Below are 4,991 nucleotides of genomic sequence, written 5' to 3' on the forward strand. Positions count from 1 at the left end.
ACCCAGCAGGAAAAGGGACTCTTGTGACTTTGTTTCAACAATAGCGCGTTTCTTGCCACTCTTCTCTAAATGCCGATTTGTTTAGTGCAAATCACTGAAAACTGATTTAAGCAACCATCTTGCTGAGAGCAATTTTCACACAGAGGTCATCCCGGACACCCAGGGAGGAGAGCACACCTCGTCACTTTTTAAAGGGCTAAGCGTTCTGCTCTGAAATAGACCACTGGGAGACTCAAATGACTCAAAAGGCTATATCAGCAAGCACTTGTGGTTGACGTTATTTATTTATTAATTTGAGGCCTGTCTACTGACACATCTGAGTGGTCTAATTGCTGTGAATTGACACCGGTTACTGCCTATAATGGGAGCTTGGGAGTCTTTCCCAACCGCAGTTCATTCAGGTGCCCCTCACTGCAAATTAACTGCCCTGAAAATGTCTGATTGCAACATGGGAGCTGTGGGGCGAGACAGGATTATCAGTCTTTGTTGTGTGCCTGTGTCTATTATCCTGACCTCTATTCACAGTGGACCCTTAGGAGTGTCGCTTCCAGCCACACAGCAAACTACCCTATCCCCGACAAACAACAAGTGAACCAGAGATCTCCCCCCTGTCCCAAAGCACAAGACACTTACAGCTCCAACACTGGGCAAAGCACTCCACTGCAGGTAAGGCTATCAAATCCCTATTGATTTAATAAAGATAAATTGGAGGCACTTCCTTTCACGGTTATTGCAACAGACACGATTGATCGTTTCTGTTGACTCGTCACCTAGGTGGATGACCGCTGTTGGTTATGGAAGTTTATTGCTGCTAAAGAGATGTTTGCAAAGTCTTCTTTGTGCTTATAAGAACTTCACAGAAACAGTCACTTAAAACCAAGTTTCCTACCAAAATATTTGAGCATTTTAGTATTTTAGAGTTACTTTCCCAGACATGGCATTTACTTAGGTAAGACATAAATAACGTGCATAAAATGACCATTCTAAGTGACTGCAGCTTGAATTGTGCTGTTCTGCTAAATATTGCAATGACGTAGTGTGGATTTTATTATACAACAGAAACCTTCATGTGACTTTGTTGTTTTATAAACTATTTTTTAGATTACTAGAATTTTTTAAAATTAAAATTATTGACTTAAAAAGTTACTATTTGTATTCATTTGGAAAAAGAAATTTTGAGTTTAATCAAGGAGAAATATGAAATATTTGTTTCACCTGTTTTAATATTATGCTGAGTGAAGAATTCAAACAGGAGTATGATTTTTAAAATATATATTATAATATTTACTTCTCTCTACACTGAATTACATACAAATCATAAAATGTGTTTTTATATATAACAAATATATATATATATATATATATATATATATATATATATATATATATATATATATATATATATATATATATTTTTTTTTTTTTTTTTTTGCTGTCGGCCCTTTGGAAATATTGTCCTTTATCTTTCGTACTTTAATTTTCTTGTATGTATGTTTATGTGTGTGTGTGTGTGTGTGTGTTTGTGTTTTTGCTAGTGAGGGGGTATAAACACTAAAACGTATAAATTTATGTCTCAGAGTTAACAACAGAAACCCCTAATTATGGGGATAGTGAAAAGGAGTAACCTTAAAATTGGATAAAATGAATAAAGAAAAGGAATAACAGAGGATTAAAAATAATGTAGCTCACACATGAATCAATAAACCGTTAATTGACTCACGTTATCACAGAACAAACACTTCAAACTTGTGTTATCAAACAGTGCGACAGTCTGCAGACTGTTTAGCCTTGTAGATTCTCTCTCAGCCCACTACATCAGATGGAGCTGATTGGAGTCTTTGAAATCAATGAAACCACAAACTTCCCTGATAGTATCCCCTCTCGGAGTACAGCAGCAGATCTGGTCTGGTCAGGATTTATCTCTCTCCCAGAGCTCATACTGGAGATATTTTTGGGGTTTGAATATGGTCATTTAAAGACCATATTGTTAAGATTTACAAACACCAAAACTAGGCTGAAATGCTGTGGTAGCATGAGTAAAAGGTGTTGAAGTGACATTAGTTATTCTTGCAGCAAAAAAATATATTTTATTGATGAAGATGTATTTTAAAATATGAAAATGTGCGAAATAGTGATTCTCGAATCATCTACAATCCAGTATAAATAAGCAGCGAGGTAGTACCACGTTTTGGTTTTTCCTGTAACTGTAAGTGGAACTCTTAAGAAGTTTTGTGCTTCACAACTTGTGTTCTTTAGATTTATGAGACTATGCCCTCTGGATAAACATCCACATCTATAACAAATCCGACAAAATAAAAGTCCTACAAGTCCACAAGATAAGTCATTGCTGCCCCCTGCTATGATTCCCCAAACAATAAAGAGACAATGCCAGATTAATGTATGTTTTTTTTTTTTTCCTAGTTCAGGATTCATCCTCATGGGGTAGACTATTTTTCCTTCTGTCTCATGCCAGAGAGAAGTGTAAAGGATTTGATCGTCAGAGCAGAGTGAGGCTAGAGATTTCTTAGGTTTGAGGAAGGAGGTGGATAGTAAAGTTGTCCAAAGAACCAGTTTTCGCAGATCTCCCCCTCTGAGCACAGGGTGACCGTCAGAGATTTGCTGGGCGGCCAACCTTGATGACCTGCAGAAGCTACGGAGACACACTGTGGCCATCTTGTGTCCTGTCAAACAATGTGAGGACAGGGTTGTCGTCTTGATGACACGCTAAATCACTGATTGGTCCTTTTGTGAAATGCTTCACAATGGGGGCTTGCATGTAATTTCGGTCAGCATGAATCTCTTCTGTTTCCTTGCTCTAGCCGTTAGACATTTGAAGGATGGGGAGCAGAGGGATGTTTGGTGGAGGCAGAATTCAACAAGCTCATCTGGGAATAAAAATTCGACAAGTCTTTAAAAATGTTGTGCTGTTCCCCTAAGTGTGGAATCAGATTTTATTCTGAGAATAAAGCTGTGAGAAACTTTATTTATTTATTCTTTTTTTTTTTTTTTTTTCAATTTGGCTCCAACTAATTTACTTTTAAAGTTGCAATTCACAAATAGAAAAAATGTTACCCACTTTTTATGATCCAATTTAATCATAAATTTGCCATAAACACATCAATGAAGTTTAACTTTTGCTTAATTTTATTTTTTTCTTTTCTCAAACCATTAAAACAGCCATGCATAAATAAATTAATTAATAAATAAAATTTATAAGTTTGCATCAAAGCAATAAAAAACATGCTAAGATCCTGCTACTTTGTTAGAGAGGCTGTTTAATGAATGTCTGTGGTCTGACAATTAACTGACAGACCTTTACACATGATTACTCAACCTTTTTTTATTTTCTTCTTTGAGATTCAAGTGTTCTTCAGACTAAGTGACATGCTGTTCATAGAAATGAGCAATTCTTCTAGAGCTGGTGTCAAAATGTCAAATGAAGCACCTCTGATCCACAAAATGTCTGTTTTGAGCCTCTCTGTGGCCTTGACAATTCAATGTCCAATCTGCAAAATTCCATAAAACCAGAAAGCTGTCTAAGAATTTAAGTCAGATATCAGATGTTTCCGTTTATGGGATTGTCAGGTCTTATTCCAGTTCTGGCGATGTGTGTTGTATAAATCGTTTCCCTAAGGAAGTAAGGGAGCTCGACTTACAGCATCGTCCATATTAGATGGAAACATGTCAAGCTATACCAAGAAGGGTATATTATACAATATCTTTGAAAAAGATCTGTTCAAAGTCATTGAGGTGCACTGCTTTGGAAGGGCTACCGCACTATCTCAGAAGAGCAGCCATCCATTCCTAATATCAGCAGTAAAAGTAAAGCGCTCAAAGCTGTCACATTTTGCAGTTACTATCCACCCAAATGTCTCCAGAGAAATGCTGTACTCTGGTTTAGAAGAATAAATTTAAAAGTAAATTTTTTAAAATTCTATTTTTCAGCATGGTGAGTCGTTATTTTATCGTTCCAAACACATTCATTGTTAATGCATTGTTTTCTGAATAATTGGCTCAGAGAAAATTCAAATGCACCGTTTTACTCGGACCAAGCAGAGTAATCAAAAGGGCACATCTCTGGAAAGTTCATTTAGTAAGGAGCCCAACCAAATTGTACATTTTCACAGATGTGTTCATTTGTTTCTCACACTGGATTAGCTCTTCCTCCTTTCCATCGAAACTACGTTGCATAAAAATATTTGGTCTGAACCCTCCAAAAAATAAGTAAAGAACTAAATTTCCCCTCAGGGCCATTCATTCAAATTGACTCCTGTTCTTCTGAAAGAGCTGCTCAGTTAACGACTTAAGTTGTCTGACATGCTGCAAACATCGAATGTGCATTTATGACACTGTCGAACAGAAAAAAGTAAAAATAAATAAATAAAAACTCTGAGTTGTGTACAAGGTTAAAAGAACATGAGTCATGTCCTTGGCATGAATTCCTCTCTGCAGGTTATGGATGAAAAGAGGGAAAGCAGAAAGAAATATTGTTCTTAACATCACAGCACAGGTGCCAAGGAGTTTGAATTGGCCTGGCTAACAGTGTGAGACAGGGTCCTTCAGGTCATCAATTACTATAAATGAATGCTTTTTAAACCCACAGTTACACTTGGATGGTGTCATGAATTATTTAGTCAGTGTAAGGAGGATTAAAGGGACGTTGTCCTCTCATGTCCTTCCCATGTCATCAAGCAAAGTGCTTTTCTTGGAAGTTTTTTTTTTTTTCTTTTTTTCTGGTTTTTATACCATTCAGACATAGGCCCATAAGGAAACAGCAGGAAAAAAAAGTGTGTGGTATGGAGGTTAAGACAAATACAGTAAAGCCATAGCAGAGCTAAACAGCAGACTGGAACTAAAGATGTTTATTTTTGAGGATTTCCCATATTTACTGCAAAAAGAAGTGTCTTTATCTGATCTTGGCAAAAGTTTTTTTTTTTTTTTTTTTTTTTTGGTGTCCGGGGGGGTTCCCCTTTTCCGGGTTTTTTCCAAGA

The 4,991-nt window shown here is 36.6% G+C and overlaps 1 long non-coding RNA gene across 1 annotated transcript in view; it reads left to right on the top strand.

Moving 5' to 3' along the window:
- The first annotated feature begins 584 nt into the window (after nucleotides 1–584).
- The window catches only part of LOC106955079 (uncharacterized), a 96,099-nt gene continuing 91,692 nt past the window's right edge, over nucleotides 585–4,991 (top strand). The window contains exon 1 of the long non-coding RNA XR_001426501.1: nucleotides 585–666. This is a non-coding gene — a long non-coding RNA (uncharacterized LOC106955079). The remainder of the gene's footprint in view (nucleotides 667–4,991) is intronic.

The sequence above is a fragment of the Poecilia latipinna genome, unplaced genomic scaffold (assembly GCF_001443285.1).
Source record: "Poecilia latipinna isolate Pla-1442-1.1 unplaced genomic scaffold, P_latipinna-1.0 Scaffold703, whole genome shotgun sequence".
In the NCBI taxonomy this organism is placed as follows: Eukaryota; Metazoa; Chordata; class Actinopteri; order Cyprinodontiformes; family Poeciliidae; genus Poecilia; species Poecilia latipinna.